The 17,758-nt window shown below is 42.4% G+C and overlaps 1 pseudogene; it reads left to right on the top strand.

Annotated features, from left to right (window-relative positions):
* The first annotated feature begins 11,019 nt into the window (after positions 1 to 11,019).
* Positions 11,020 to 11,158, top strand: LOC119296536 (annotated as a pseudogene).
* The last annotated feature ends 6,600 nt before the right edge of the window (positions 11,159 to 17,758 follow it).

The following is a 17,758-nucleotide window of genomic DNA, read 5'->3' as shown; positions in this document are numbered from 1 at the left end:
GGTCGACATGAGTAGCAAATGATTCACAGAAAGAAGCTACTATGTCAGAGTCAAGTCCATATTTAGTGCTAAATTCACGGAAAACATTGGTATCCATAAAAGGTTTAAAACAATCAAACTTAGGTGTTATACCTGACTCATTAACTTCGTTGAGATCCCAATCTTCAGAGTTGCGTTTAATTCTTTCCAATAAATCCCATTTGAATTCAATAGTCTTCATCATAAAAGACCCAACACAAGAAGTATCGAGCATGGAGCGATTGTTGAGAGAAAGCCGAGCATAAATTTTTTGAATAATCATTTCTGTTAAGAGCTCATGATTGGGGCATGAATATAACATTGACTTAAGCCTCCCCCAAGCTTGAGCGATGCTTTATCCTTCGCGAGGCTGAAAATTATATATGTAATTACGATCACGATGAACAAGATGCATAGGATAAAACTTCTGATGAAATTCCAATTTCAATCGGTTGTAGTTCCATGATCCCATATCATCACATAGACTAAAACATGTCAATGCCTCTCCCTTCAAAGATAAAGGGAAGACATTCTTCTTGATAACATCCTCGGGCATACCTGCAAGCTTAAATAATCCACAAACTTCATCCACATAGATTAGGTGCAAGTCGGGATGTAATGTTCCATCTCCTGTAAAAGGATTAGCTAGTAGTTTCTCTACCATACCCGAAGGAATTTCAAAGCAAACATTTTCAGTAGGTTCAGTAGGTTGAGGAACAACTCTTTGCTCTACTGGTCGGGGTGAAGATACCCTAAACAAGCCCCTCAAAGGATTAGTTTCCATAGTAACAAGTGACAGTAAATTTCAGCACACTATATAAATTTTTTCCTTACCAAGTTCCACTTACCAAAAGCGCTGCGCTCCCCGGCAACAGAGCCAAAAAAGAGTCTTGATGACCCACAAGTGTAGGGATCTATCATAGTACTTTCGATAAGTAAGAGTGTCGAACCCAACGAGGAGCAGAAGGAAATGACAAGCGGTTTTCAGTAAGGTTATCTCTGCAAGCGCTGAAATTATTGATAACAGATAGTTTTGTGATAAGGTAATTTGTAACGGGTAACAAGCAATGAAAGTAAAAAAGGTGCAGCAAGATGGCCTGATCCTTTTTGTAGCAAAGGACAAGCCTGGAAAAGTTGTTATATTGAGAAAAGCGCTCCCGAGGACACATGGGAATTATCGTCAAGCTAGTTTTCATCACGCTCATATGATTCACGTTCGTTACTTTGATAATTTGGTATGTGGGTGGACCGGTGCTTGGGTACTACCCTTTCTTGGACAAGCATCCCACTTATGATTAACCCCTATTGCAACCATCCGCAACTACAAAAGAATTATTGAGATAAACCTAACCATAGCATGAAACATACGGATCCAAATCAGCACCTTACGAAGCAACTCATAAACTCGGGTTTAAGCTTCTGTCATTCTAGCAACCCATCATCTACTTATTACTTCCCAATACCTTCCTCTAGGCCCAAACAATGGTGAAGTGTCATGTAGTCGATGTTCACATAACACCACTAGAGGAGAGACAACATACATCTCATCAAAATATCGAACGAATACCAAATTCACATGACTACTTATAGCAAGACTTCTCCCATGTCCTCAGGAACAAACGTAACTACTCACAAATCATATTCATGTTCATAATCAGAGGGGTATTAATATGCATTAAGGATCTGAACATATGATCTTCCACCAAATAAACCAACTAGCATCAACTACAAGGAGTAATCAACACTACTAGCAACCCACAGGTACCAATCCGAGGTTTTGGTACAAAGATTGGATACAAGAGATGAACTAGGGTTTGAAAGGAGATGGTGCTGGTGAAGATGTTGATGGAGATTGACCCCCTCCCGCTGAGAGGATCGTTGGTGATGATGATGGTGATGATTTACCCCTCCCGGAGGGATGTTTTCCTGGCAGAACAGCTCCGCCAGAGCCCTAGATTGGTTCCGCCAAGGTTCCACCATGTGGCAGCGGAGTTTCGTCCCGTAAGCTTGCCTATGATTTTTTCCTGGGTAAAAGACTTCATATAGCAGATGATGGCCGCCGGAGGGTTGACAGGGGGCCCACGAGGAAGGGGGATGCGCCCTAGGGGGGGTGCCCCCACCCTCGTGGACAGGGTGTGGGCCCCCTGACGTTGATTCTTTTGCCAATATTTTTTATTAATTCCAAAAATGACTTTTGTGGTGTTTCAGGACTTTTGGAGCTGTGCAGAATAGGTCTCTAGTATTTGCTCCTTGTCTAGCCTAGAATCCCAGCTGCTCGCATTCTCCCTCTTCATGTAAACCTTGTAAAATAAGAGAGAATAGGCATAAGTATTGTGATATAACGTGTAATAACAGCCCATAATGCAATAAATATCAATATAGAAGCATGATGCAAAATGGACGTATCAGGAAGCCATAAGAAAAATATATTTGTTGGTTATGGTCGACAAGTTCACTAAGTGGATAGAAGCCAAACCAGTCAAAACGGCCGAAGCCGGACCGGTTATAGACTTCATATCCGGTGTTGTACACCGTTATGGTGTCCTGCATAGTATCATTACTGACAACGGTTCAAACTTTACGGCCGATGAGGTGAAAACCTGGTGCGCTAATTTGGGCATCAAGTTTGTCTACGCCTCCGTATATCACCCTCAGACAAACGGTCAGGTCGAACGGGCTAATGGCCTGATAATGAGCGGCATCAAACCCAGACTGGTGCGATCTCTGCAAGAATCAGACAAGCACTAGATTGAAGAACTCAATTCTGTACTCTGGGGGCTGTCAACCACGCCCAATCGCACGACCGGATATACACCTTTTTTCATGGTGTACGGCACGGAGGTAGTTTTGCCTTGCGACATTATCCATGACTCACCTCGAGTGCGCATGTACGAAGAGAGAGAGGCCGAGCTATGCCTACAACGAGTCTATGTTTGTTAGAATCAAGTCTAGCAATTCTAGCAGCTTAATCACAGAAATAAATAACATGCCCATCAAAATTATCAGCCAAGAGATCTTTAACCACATCAATATTAGGTTCAACTTTAATTTTCTCAGGTGGTGTATGTGTTTTAGTATTGCTCTTACGAACCACAGTAGAAGTTTTAGCATGATCCTTTATCTGAACATGGAAAGGAGGTTTCTCAATATAAGTAGTAGGGACAATAGGATCATTATAAGTGATAGCATTTTCTTCAACTATAATAGGTGCAACTACTTTTACTTCAGTGGGAGGATTATATTTAAACCACTTTTCCTTAAGGAGATCAACAGGAGTAGCAAATGATTCACAGAAAGAAGCTACTATCTCAGAGTCAAGTTCATATTTAGTGCTAAATCCATGAAAAACATCGGTATCCATAAAAGATTTAACACAATCAAACTTAGGTGTCATACCTGACTCCTTACCATCGTCAGAATCCCAATCTTCAGTGTTCTGTTTAATTCTTTCCAATAAATCCCACTTGAATTCAATAGTATTCATCATAAAAGACCCAGCACAAGAAGTATCAAGCATGGTGCGATTGTTGAGAGAAAGCCGAGCATAAATTTTTTGAATAATCATTTCTCTTGAGAGCTCATGATTGGGGCATGAATATAGCATTGACTTAAGCCTCCCCCAAGCTTGAGCGATGCTTTCTCCTTCGCGAGGCCAAAAGTTATATATGTAATTATGATCATGATGAACAAGATGCATAGGATAAAACTTCTGGTGAAATTCCAATTTCAATTGTTTATAGTTCCAGGATCCCATATCATCACATAGCCTATACCATATCAATGCGTCTCCCTTCAAAGATAAAGGGAAAACCTTCTTCTTGATAACATCCTCACGCATACCTGCAAGCTTAAATAATCCACAAACTTCATCTACATAGATAAGGTGTAAATCAGGATGCAATGTTCCATTCCTGCAAAAGGATTAGCTAGCAGTTTGTCTACCATACTCGAAGGAATTTCAAAGTAAACATTTTTAGTAGGTTCAGTAGGTTGAGGAGCAACTCTTTTCTCTACAGGTCGGGGTGAAGATACCCCGAACAAGCCCCTCAAAGGATTAGTTTCCATAGTAACAAGTGACAGTAAATTTCAGCACACTATATAAATTTTGCAAGTTCCACTTACCAAAGGCGCTTCACTCCCAGGCAACGGCGCCAGAAAAGAGTCTTGATGACCCACAAGTTTAGGGATCTATCGTAGTCCTTTTGATAAGTAAGAGTGTCGAACCCAACGAGGAGCAGAAGGAAATGACAAGCGGTTTTCAGTAAGGTATTGTCTGCAAGCACTGAAATTGTAGGTAACATATAGTTTTGTGATAAGATAATTTGTAACGGGTAACAGGCAATGAAAGTAAATAAGGTGCAGAAAGGTGGCCCAATCCTTTTTGTATCAAAGGACAAGCCTTGGCAAGTTCTTATATGATAAAAGCGCTCCCGAGGACAGATGGGAATTACCGTCAAGCTAGTTTTCATCACGCTCATATGATTCACGTTCGTCAATTTGATAATTTGATATGTGGGTGGACCGGTGCTTGGGTACTGCCCTTTGTTGGACAAGCATCCCACTTATGATTAACCCCTATTGCAAGCATACGCAACTACAAAAGAAGTATTAAGGTAAACCTAACCATAGCATGAAACATGTGGATCCAAATCAGCCCCTTACGAAGCAACGCATAAACTAGGATTTAAGATTCTGTCACTCCAGCAACCCATCATCTACTTATTACTTCCCAATGCCTTCCTATAGGCCCAAACAATGGTGAAGTTTCATGTAGTCGACGTTCACATAACACCACTAGAGGATAGACAACATACATCTTATCAAAATATCGAACGAATACCAAATTCACATGACTACTTATAGCAAGACTTATCCCATGTCCTCAGGAACAAATGTACTACTCACAAATCATATTCATGTTCATAATAAGAGGGGTATTGATATGCATTAAGGATATGAACATATGATCTTCCAGCAAATAAACCAACTAGCATCAACTACAAGGAGTAATCAACACTACTAGCAACCCACATGTACCAATCTGAGGTTTTGGTACAAAGATTGGATACAAGAGATGAACTACGGTTTGAGAGGAGATGGTGCTGGTGAAGATGTTGATGGAGATTGACCCCCTCCCGATGAGAGGATTGTTGGTGATGACAATGGTGATGATTTCCCCTTCCCGGAGGGAAGTTTCCCCAGCAGAACAGCTCCGCCGGAGATTGGTTCCGCCAAGGTTCCGCCCTGTGGCGGCGGAGTTTCGTCCCGTAAGCTTGCTTATGATTTTTTCCGGGGTAGAAGACTTCATATAACAGAAGATGGGCACCGGAGGCCTGTCAGGGGGCCCACGAGGCAGGGGGCACGCCCTAGGGGGGTGGGCACGCCCCCCACCCTTGTGAACAGGGTGTGGGCCCCCTGACGATGATTCCTTCGCCAATATTTTTTATTAATTCCAAAAATGACTTTCGTGGAGCTTCAGGACTTTTGGAGTTGTGCATAATAGGTCTCTAATATTTGCTCCTTTTCCAGCCCAGAATCCCAGCTGCCAGCATTCTCCCTCTTCATGTAAACCTTGTAAAATAAGAGAGAATAGCCATAAGTATTGTGACTTAACGTGTAATAACAGTCCATAATGCAATAAATATCGATATAAAAGCATGATGCAAAATGGACGTATCAGCTTCTTCCGCTGACCGGACCTGGAGCCACTGAATCTGGCGTTGACTGTCGTGTCTTCGGTGTTGTCACCGTTGTTTCGACGCTTGTGTCTGCTGCGTCGGGGCTTGCTGTTGCTATCTCTGGCTTCAGAAGTGCCAGGTTTACTTGAGTTGTTGTTGCTATGAGCTAGCCAGCTATCTTCGCCCACACAAGAGCGGGTCATAAGCGTCGTAAGGGCTGCCATGGACTTCGGCTTTTCTTGGTCGAGGTGTCGGGCGGGCCATTCATGATGGATGTTGTGTTTGAAGGCCGCTAGGATTTTGGCATCTGGACAGTCGACGATCTGGTTCTTTTTAGTTAAGAACCTAGTCCAGAATTTCCTGGCTGACTCTCCGGGCTATTGGATTATGTGACTTAAGTCGTTGGCATCCGGAGGTCGGACATAGGTACCTTGGAAGTTGTCAAGGAAGGCATCCTCCAGGTTCTCCCAACTGGCGATGGAGTTTTCGGGCAGATTGTTTAACCAGTGCTGAGCTGGTCCCTTGAGTTTTAGCGGGAGATACTTGATGGCATGGAGATCATCACCACAGGCCATATGAATATGGAGAAGAAAGTCCTCAATCCATACCGCGGGATTTGTTGTCCAATCATATGATTCAATGTTTACGGGTTTAAACCCTTCTAGGAATTCATGTTCCATTACTTCATCAGTGAAGCATAGGGGGGTGTGCGGCGCCTCTATGTCGGGCCACATCACGACACAGCTTGGGTGGAGCTGGTTTGCGGTATTCGGCCCGAACTGGGTTGTATTCGTTATGTCCGACGAGGTAGCCGTCGACGCGCGTTGGGGTACGCCCCCGCGATCCATAGATCGATCTGGTCTGTTCTGCTCTATCTTCTAAGTCATGCCGCAGTTCATGTGTGTATCCCCGAGCTGTTGTGTTTCTATTTTTCTGGCGAGGTAGTGCGAGCTGGTGTTCAGACTAAGTTGTCGCTTTGTCCCGGCCACGTGGTGGTCGGTCAGCCGCATTATGCACTGGTAGGACGGGCTCCAGCGCCTCGTCATCGAATTGAGGTAGCAATTTGTGCTTCGGGTAACTTTTGGTTGGGCGCTCGAGGCCATATTCCTCAGCTGCCAGGACCTCAGTCCATCTATCGTTGAGCAGATCTAGATCAGCTTGAAGCTGATGCTTCTTCTTCTTCAGGCTCTTTACAGTGGCGAGTAGCCGGCGTTTAAAGTGCTCCTGCTCGACGGGTTCCTTAGGCACGATAAATTATTCATTGGCGAGGCTCACCTCATCCTCGAGAGGCATGTAATTACTGTCCTCCAAGTCTTCATTCATGGCCTCTTCATCAGGGCTGGCTCGCCCTTCTTCCCGTTTGTCCTATTCGGGAGTTGCCTCAACGGGGTCTTAGTTGTCTTCGGCATCGTCCGAAGTATTATTTTCTCTTGTGCCGGTATCGCTGTTTCTTCCATGGCGTGATTTAGAGCGGCGTCGCTGACGTCGGTGCTTTGGCTACTTCTCCGGAGGCTTATCCTCGACTGGATCCTTTTTGTCATCACCATTGTTTTCCTTGGGTGTGTCTACCATATATACGTCATACGAGGAGGTGGCCGTCCAGCGCATGGTGCGCGGTGGCTCTTGCGTCTGCTCCTCTCTGGCATCGTCATCCATACTGTCGATGTCTTCGGAGTCATAAGCGAGCATGTCGGTTAAATCTTCGACAGTGGCTATGAAGTGGGTGGTGGGTGGGGATTGGAATTCTTCGCTTTCAGCTTCCAATTCGAACCAAATATAGTTTGGCTGAGAATCCCCAGATAAGGCAAGGGCCCTTAATGAGTTTAGCACGTCGCCTAAAGGTGAGTGCCGGAAGATATCCGCGGAGCTAAACTCAACGATCGACACCCAATGGATAGGCGTGGATGTACGCGGTTCGGAGCCTATTGCCGGAGACGAGTTCGAGGTTCCGATGACACAGGCCTCGTTCGAGGTCGGATTTGTGTTCGCCTCTAGCGCCGCTGAGTCTTCGGCTTCCGTGGCATGGTTGAGCTTCCCATCCTCGGATGGCGCAATCTGCTCCGGATCTAGGGCAGAGCAGTCACAGGTGCTATCTCCTGAGCACGGCCTGATGACAGATTTATGTCATGTTCATCGTGGTGGCAGGGTGCGGCTGTCATGGGCTCGAATCCATCGAAGATCAAGTCTCCGCGGATATCGGTGGTGTAGTTCAAGTTTCCAAACCTGACCTGATGGCCAGGGGCGTAGCTATCGATCTGCTCCAGATGGCCAAGCGAGTTGGCCCGCAGAGCGAAGCCACTGAATACGAAGATCTGTCCGGGGAGAAAAACCTCACCCTGGACTGCATTGTTGTAGATGATTGATGGAGCCATCAAAACCTTCTAGTGATGACACAGCGGAACTCTCAATGAATGCACCAATGTCGGTGTCAAAATTGGCGGATCTCGGGTAGGGGGTCCCGAACTGTGTGTCTAAAGTCGATGGTAATAGGAGGCGGGGGACACGATGTTTACCCAGGTTCGGGCCCTCTCTATCAAGGTAATACCCTACTTCCTGCTATATTGATCTTGATGATATGAGTGTTACAAGAGTTGATCTACCACGAGATCATGATGACTAAACCCTAGAAGTCTAGCCTATGAGGATTATGAATTTGCCTCTACGGACTAAGCCCTCCGGTTTATATAGACACCGGAGGGTACTAGGGTTGTACAAAGTCGGTTACAGAGAAATGCATCTACATATCCGGTCGCCAAGCTTGCCTTCCATGCCAAGGAGAGTCCCATCCGGACACGGGAGAGAGTCTTCAGTCTTGTATCTTCATAGCCCAACATTTCGGCCCATGTAACATAGTCCGGTCGTCCGAGGACCCCTTAATCCAGGACTCCCTCACAAGTGACCGGACAACTTGAGAGTGGGATTTGCTCCTCCGACAATAGAGAGATATTCTCAGGCCCCTCTCGGTGTGATGGCATCCATCATCGTCTGGCCAGACACATGTGACTACGTGATTTCTTGTATCTGTGTTTGTGTTTCCCTAAAGAGGAAGGGATTACCCAGCACAACAAAGGTAAGTATTTCCCTCAGTTATGAAACCAAGGTTATGAATCCAGTAGGAGAACCAAGCAAAACTATGTAAATAGCACCTGGACACAAACAACAAATACTTGCAACCCAACGCGTAAGAGGGGTTGCCAATCCCTCCACGCTATTGAGATAGATTAAATTTAACTAAAACACAAAATAATTATGACAATATCCAAGGTAATTATCATGTATGAGATTTGATTAATAGATCTAACTAAAACACAAAATAAAATAAATAAAGGAAAATTTTAGCAAGGTATTTTTTGTTTTAATATGATAGTAAATAGACCCGGTGCCATAGTTTTCACTAGAGGCTTCTCTCAAGAAAATAACATGCGATGGTAAAATAAATTACTGTTGGGCAATTGAGAGAAAAGCAAATAATTATGACTATATCCAAGGTAATGATTGATACGTCTCCAACATATCTATAATTTGTTATTGTTCCATGTTGTTAATTATCGTTCTTGGATGTTTTACAATCATGTTATAGTCATTTTATATCATTTTTTGGTACTAACCTATTGACATCATGCCCAGTGCCAGTTGCAGTTTTCTGCATGTTTTTTACATCGCAGGAAATCAATATCAAACAGAGTCCAAACACAGTGAAACTTTTTGTGGATTTTTTGGACCAAAAGACATCTAGTGGGCCGGAGAAGCACCTGGGGGTGCCCCGAGGGGGGCACAACCCACCAGGGCGCGCCTGGGCCCCCAGGCACGCCCAGGTGGGTTGTGCCAACCTCGGTGGCCTCCCGCACCCCCTCTTTGCTCTATAAATACTCCAATATTCCAAAAACCCTAGGGGAGTCGACGAAAATCAATTCCATCCGCCTCATGTTCCATAAACCACAGACCCAATCTAGACACCATCACAGAGGGGTTCACCATGCCCATTGGTGCCTCTCCGAGGATGCGTGAGTAGTTCTTTGTAGACCTATGGGTCCGTACTTAGTAGCTAGATGGCTTCCTCTCTCTTTTTATTGTCAATACAATGGTCTCTTGGAGATCCATATGATGTAACTCTTTTTGCGGTGTGTTTGTTGGGATTCGATGAACTTTGAGTTTATGATCAGATCTTTCTTTTTATCCATGAAAGTTATTTGAGTCTTGTTTGATCTCTTATATGCGTGATTGCTTATAGCCTCGTATTTCTTCTCCGATATTTGGGTTTTGTTTGGCCAACTTGATCTATTTATCTTGCCATGGGAAGAGGTGCTTTGTGATGGGTTCGATCTTACGGTGCTTGATCCCAGTGACAGAAGGGGAACCGACATGTATGTATCATTGTCATTAAGGATAACAAGATGGGGTCTATTTTTACATAAATATATCTTGTCTACATCATGTCATCATTCTTAATGCATTACTCCATTTTCCATGAACTTAATACACTAGATGCATGCTGGGTAGCGGTCGATGTGTGGAGTAATAGTAGTAGGTGCAGTGTTAAACAACCGTGTAGATTACGTTAGTTCAGGCTAACCGTATCGATGCATATCCTTGTATAGCACGCCATGTATATCTTGTAGTTACGATTCTATACTTCAGTTGTAACAACTCCATGTGATACTTATCGCCTGAATATAAATACATGGCCAGCCCTACGGGGTACTTCACGGCAAACAATCCTTTCTGACTTGGTATATAGAGCAACAAGATCCCATCTCCTCCCACCATGGCCGGCACCACCCCTAGCCTCCTCTCCAACACTGTTGGTGCCCTTACCACGGTTGCCACAGGCAGACTCGCCACCGGTTCCAGTTCCTCTGCCACGCCCACAATCACCTCGATCGGAAACCTCATCACCCTGCATCGCACAAGAGACTACTTCCTGCTATGGAAGACCCAGGCTATCTCTGCTCTCGCTTCGAACAGTCTGTTTGGCTACGTCCTCGGCTCCGAGACGGCACCACCACAGACCATCTTGGAGGGCACCGGTGATGCAGCCAAGGAGGTGGCCAATCCGGCGTTCCTTCGATGGTTCCAGCAAGACCAACTGGCGATGATCACTCTCCTCAACTCCATGATGGAGGACATCCTTGGGCAGATGACCCAGCTTCGCACGTCTGAACAGGTCTGGACCTCTCTCCATGACATGTTTGCCTCACAGAATCGTGCCCGCTTCATGTAGTTGCGCTATCAGCTCTCCAATCTGAAGAAGATGGACCTCACCGCCTCGGAGTACTACCGCAAGATGCAGGGCTTCGCTGACGCCATGGCGTCCACCGGCAAGCCACTCAACGACGAAGAGGTGCTCAGCTACATACTCGCCGGACTAGGTCCCGAGTTCGAGCCTTTGGTCGCGTCGGTCACGGTGCGCGATGACTCCATCAGCCTCAGCAGCTTCTACGCGCTCCTCCTCAGCGTTGAACTCCGTCACAAGCAGCAGGACGCCGTCGGCGAGATCCACTCCTCGGCCAGTGCAGCCACCCGCAATTTTGATAGTCGCGGCGCTGGCCGTGGCAACTGATAAGTGTCCAACGTATCTATAATTTTTGATTGCTGCATGCTACTTTATCTACTGTTTTGGACTATATTGGGCTTTATTTTCCACTGTTATATTATTTTTGGGACAAACCTATTAACAGGAGGCCCAGCCCAGAATTGCTGTTTTTTGCCTATTTTAGTATTTCGAAGAAACAGAATATCAAACTGAGTCCAAACGGAATGAAACCTTCGGGAACGTGATTTTCTCACCGAACGTGATCCAGGAGACTTGGACCCTGCTCCAAGGAACAAAAGAGGCGGTCACGAGGGTGGGAGGTGCCCCCCTAGGGCGCGCCCCCTGCCTTGTGGGTCCCCTGTTGCTCCACCGACGTACTCCTTCCTCCTATATATACCTACGTACCCCCGACAGATCAAATACGGAGCCAAAAACCTAATTCCACCACCGCAACTTTCTGTATCCACGAGATCCCATCTATGGGCCTATTCCGGAGCTCCGCCGGAGGGGGCATCTACCACGGAGGGCTTCTACATCAACACCATAGCCTCTCCGATGAAGTGTGAGTAGTTTACTTCAGACCTTCGGGTCCATTGCTAGTAGCTAGATGGCTTCTTCTCTCTTTTTGGATCTCAATACAATGTTCTCCCCCTCTCTCATGGAGATCTATTCGATGTAATCTTCTTTTTGCGGTGTGTTTGTTGAGGCCGATGAATTGTGGGTTTATGATCCAGCTTATCTATGAATAATATTTGAATCTTCCCTGAATTCTTTTATGTATGATTGAGTTATCTTTGCAAGTCTCTTCGAATTAGCCGTTTGGTTTGGCCAACTAGATTGGTAGTTCTTGCAATGGGAGAAGTGTTTAGCTTTGGGTTCAATCTTGCTGTGTCCTCTCCCAGTGACAGTAGGGGAAGCAAGGCACGTATCGTATTGTTGCCATCGAGGATAACAAGATGGTTTTTTTTTATCATATTGCATGAATTTATCCCTCTACATCATGTCATCTTGCTTAAGGCGTTACTCTGTTTTTAACTTAATACTCTAGATGCATGCTGGATAGCGGTCGATGAGTGGAGTAATAGTAGTAGATGCAGAATCATTTCGATCTACTTGTCTCGGACGTGATGCCTATATACATGATCATACCTAGATAACGTCATAATTATTCGCTTTTCTATCGATTGCTCAATAGTAATTTGTTCACCCACCGTAGAATACTTATGCTCTTGAGAGAAGCCAGTAGTGAAACCTATGGCCCCCGGGTCTATTCTCATCATATCAATCTCCATTACTTTATTATTTGCTTTGTTTTTACTTTGCCTTTTACTTTTCACTTTGCATCTTTATATCAAAAATACCATAAATATTATTTAATCTCTATAAGATCTCACCCTCGTAAGTGACCGTGAAGGGATTGACAACTCCTAATCGTGTTGGTTGCGAGTAGCTATCGTTTTGTGTAGTTACAATGGACTCGTGCGTGATCTCCTAGTGGATTGATACCTTGGTTCTCAAAAACTGAGGGAAATACTTATGCTACTTTACTGCATCATCCTCTCCTCTTCGGGGAAATCCAACGCAGTGCTCAAGAGGTAGTAAGAAGAATTTCTGGCGCCGTTGCCGGGGAGTTTGCGCAAAAGTCAACCATACCAAGTACCCATCACAATCCCTATCTCTCGCATTACATCATTTGCCTCTCGTTTTCCTCTCCCCCACTTCACCCTTGCCGTTTTATTCGCCCTATCTTTCCCAATCTCCTCCTCTCTTTCCCTTTCGCCTTTTTCTCGTTTTCCTTTTTGTTTGCTTATGTGTTGGATTACTTGTTGCCATGGCACAAGATAATACCAAATTGTGTGACTTCTCGAATACCAATAATAATGATTTCCTCAGTACTCCGATTGCTCCTCTTAATAATGATGAGTCTTGTGAAATCAATACCGCTTTGCTGAATCTTGTTATGAAAGATCAATTCGCCGGCCTTCCTAGTGAAGATGTCGCTACTCATCTAAACAATTTCGTTGATTTGTGTGATATGCAAAAGAAGAAAGATACGGATAACAATATTGTCAAATTGAAGTTATTTCCGTTTTCACTTAGAGATCGTGCTAAAGTTTGGTTTTCGTCTTTGCCTAAAAATAGTATTGATTCTTGGAACAAGTGCAAAGATGCTTTTATCTCTAAGTTTTTTCCTCCCGCTAAGATCATCACTCTTAGGAACGATATTATGAATTTTAAACAACTTGATCATGAGCATGTTGCCCAATCTTGGGAAAGAATGAAATTGATGCTTCGTAATTGCCCTATTCATGGTTTGAATTTATGGATGATCATACAAAATTTTTATGCCGGATTAAATTTTGCTTCTAGAAATCTTTTAGATTCGGCCGCGGGAGGCACGTTTATGGAAATTACATTAGGAGATTCTTCAAAATAATATTATGGCTAATTATTCTCAATGGCACACCGAAAGATCTTCTAGTAAGAAAGTGCATGCTATAGAAGAAATTGATGTTTTGAGTGAAAAGATGGATGAACTTATGAAGATGTTTGCTACTAAAAATACTTTTCTTGATCCCAATGATATGCCTTTATCTAATTTGATTGAGAATAATAATGAATCTATGGATGTGAATTTTGTTGGTAGGAATAGTTTTAGAAACAACGCGTATAGAGGGAATTTTAATCCTAGGCCTTATCCTAGTAATCCTTCTAATAATTATGGAAATTCCTACAACAACTCTTATGCAAATTTTAATAAGATGCCCTCTGAATTTGAGAGTAGTGTTAAAGAGTTTATGAATTCACAAAATAATTTTAATGCTTTGCTTGAAGAGAAATTGCTTAAAGTTGATGATTTGGCTAGGAATGTTCATATAATTTCTCTTGAAATTGATTCTTTAAAGCTTATATCTATTCCTCCTAAGCATGATATCAATGAGTCCCTCAAAGCCATGAGAATTTCCATTGATGAGTACAAAGAAAGAACCGCTAGGATGCGTGCTTCCAAAGATGCTTTTATTAAAGCGTGTTCTTCCAATTCCTATGAAAATCAAGATGAAGATCTAAAAGTTATTGATTTGTCCCCTATTAAATCTTTGCTTTGCAATATAAATCTTTATGAAACTGAATATGATTTTCCTTTACCTAGAAGGCGTTCTAAGAATTCGGAGTTTCTAGACCTTGATGATGAAATTGATGAAAGTGGGATTGAAAGAAATAAAAACCTAGATGTTGCTAAACCCACTATTTTGGATCTCAAGGAATTTAATTATGAAAATTGCTCTTTGATTGGTTGTATTTCCTTGTTGCAATCCGTGCTAGATTCTCCTCATGCTTATAGTCAAAATAAGGCCCTTACCGAACACATTGTTGATGCCTTGATGCAATCTTATGAAGAAAAACTTGAGTTGAAAGTTTCTATCCCTAGAAAACTCTATGATGAGTGGGAACCTACTATTAAAATTAAAATTAAAGATTATGAATTTCATGCTTTGTGTGATTTGGGTGCTAGTGTCTCCACTATTCCCAAAAGTTTGTGTGATTTGCTAGATTTCCGTGACTTTGAAGATTGCTCTCTAAACTTGCATCTTGCAGATTCCACTATTAAAAAGCCTATGGGAAGAATTAATGATGTTCTTATTGTTGCAAATAGGAATTATGTGCCCGTAGATTTTATCGTTCTTGATATAGATTGCAATCCTTCATGTGCTATTATTCTTGGTAGACCTTTCCTTACAACGATTGGTGCGATTATTGATATGAAGGAAGGGAATATTAGATTCCAATTTCCCTTGAGAAAGGGTATGGAACACTTCCCTAGAAAGAAAATAAAATTACCATATGAATCTATCATGAGAGCCACTTATGGATTGCCTACCAAACATGGAAAAACCTAGATCTATTCTTGCTTTTATGCCTAGCTAGGGGTGTTAAACGATAGCGCTTGTTGGGAGGCAACCCAATTTTATTTTTTGTTCTTTGTTTTTGTTCCTGTTTAGTGTTAAATTTTGTTTCTACTTTTTGTTTAGATGTGTTTTTATCTTTTGTTTAGTGTTTGTGCCAAGTAGAACCTATAGGATAACCTACGATGATAGTTGATTTGACTCTGCTGAAAAACAGAAACTTTGCGCTCACGAGAAAAAAATCAATAAATCACAGAAACGTACTTTTGCATTGATTCTTTTTTATGCTGATGAATAAACAAATTGCACAGTACGTCCTATTTTGGTAGAATTTGTAGAGTTCCAGAAGTTTGCGTTAGTTACAGATTGCTACAGGCTGTTCTGTTTTTGACAGATTCTGTTTTTCGTGTGTTGTTTGCTTATTTCAATGCATCTATGGCTAATAAATTATTTTATACACCATAAGGAAGTTGGAATACAGTAGGTTTAACACAAATATAAATAAAGAATGAGTTCATTACAGTACCTTAAAGTATTCTTTTGTTTTCTTTCACTAACGGAGCTCACGAGATTTCTATTGAGTTTTGTGTTGTGAAGTTTTCAAGTTTTGGGTGAATTCTTTTGATGGATTATGGAACAAAGAGTTGCAAGAGCCTAATCTTGGGGATGCCCATGGAACCCCCAAGATAATCCAAGGACACCAAAAAGTCAAAGCTTGGGGATGCCCCGGAAGGCATCCCCTCTTTCGTCTACTTCCATCGGTAATTTACTTGGAGCTATATTTTTATTCACCACATGTTTTGTGTTTTGCTTGGAGCGTCTTGTATCATTTGTGTCTTTGCTTGTTATTTTACCACAATCATCCTTGCTGTACACACCTTTTGAGAGAGCCATACATGATTTGGAATTTGCTAGAATACTCTATGTGGTTCACTTATATCTTTTGAGCTTGATAGTTTTGCTCATAGTGCTTCAATTATACCCTTTTGAGCGTGATAATTTTTGCTCTAGTGCTTCACTTAGATCTTTTAGAGCATGGTGGTGGATTTGTTTTAAATAAACTATTGATATCTCATTCTTCACTTAGATTATTTTGAGAGTTTTTAATAGCATGGTAATTTGCTTAAAGATAATATACTTGGTATTCAAGATATGTGAAACTTTCTTTTGACCGCGTTGAATACTAAGATAAGTTTGATGCTTGATAATTGTTTTGAGATATGGAGGTGATAATATCTAAGCAATGCTAGTTGGGGTGATAATGAATTTAAAGAATGCTTGTGTTGAAGTATGTGATTCCCGTAACATGCATGTATGGTGAACCGCTTTGTGATGAAGTCGGAGCATAATTTTATTTATTGATTGTCTTCCTTATGAGTGGCGGTCGGGGACGAGCGATGGTCTTTTCCTACCAATATATCCCCCTAGGAGTATGCGTGTAGTGCTTTGGTTTTTGATGACTTCTAAATTTTTGCAACAAGTTCATGATTTCTTTTGATTAATGTTGAGTCCATGGATTATACGCACTCTCACCCTTCCACCTTTGCTAGCCTTTCTAATACCGCGCACTTTTCGCCGATATCATACACCCACCATATACCTTCCTCAAAACAGCCACCATACCTACCTATCATGGCATTTCCATAGCCATTCCGAGATATATTGACATGCAACTTTCCACCGTTCCGTTCATATGACACACATTACTTTTGTCATATTGCTTTTTGCATGAACATGTAGTTGACATTGTATTTATGGCAAAGCCACCATTCATAATTTTCATACATGTCGCTCTTGATTCATTGCATATCCCGGTACACCGCCGGAGGCATTCAGATAGAGTCATATTTTGTTCTAAGTATTGAGTTGTAATTATTGAGTTGTAAGAAAAATAAAAGTGTGATGATCATCATTATTAGAGCATTGTCCCAGTGAGGAAAGGATGATGGAGACTATGATTCCCCCATAAGTCGGGATGAGACTCCGGACGAAATATATAAAAAGAGGCCATAAAAAAAAGAGAAAAGGCCCAAATAAAAAAAATAAAAAAAATAAAAAAATGAGAGAAAAAGAGAGAAGGGACAATGCTACTATCCTTTTACCACACTTGTGCTTCAAAGTAGCACCATGATCTTCATGATAGAGAGAGTCTCATATGTTGTCACTTTCATATACTAGTGGGAATTTTTCATTATAGAACTTGGCTTGTATATTCCAATGATGGGCTTCCTCAAAAGTGCCCTAGGTCTTCGTGAGCAAGCAAGTTGGATGCACACCCACTTAGTTTCTTTTGTTGAGCTTTCATATACTTATAGCTCTAGTGCATCCGTTGCATGGCAATCCCTACTCACTCACATTGATACTTATTAATGGGCATATCCATAGCCCGTTGATACGCCTAGTTGATGTGAGACTATCTTCTCCTTTTTTTGTCTTCTCCACAACCACCATTCTATTCGACCTATAGTGCTATGTCCATGGCTCATGCTCATGTATTGCGTGAAAGTTGAAATTTTTTGAGATTACTAAAGTATGAAACAATTGATTGGCTTGTCATCGGGGTTGTGCATGATTAAATACTTTGTGTGATGAAGATAGAGCTTAGCCAGACTATATGATTTTGT

Source organism: Triticum dicoccoides, chromosome 4B (genome assembly GCF_002162155.2).
Source record: "Triticum dicoccoides isolate Atlit2015 ecotype Zavitan chromosome 4B, WEW_v2.0, whole genome shotgun sequence".
In the NCBI taxonomy this organism is placed as follows: Eukaryota; Viridiplantae; Streptophyta; class Magnoliopsida; order Poales; family Poaceae; genus Triticum; species Triticum dicoccoides.
The sequence above is the reverse complement of the archived record's forward strand: the minus strand, read 5'-3'. Positions and strand labels throughout refer to the sequence as shown.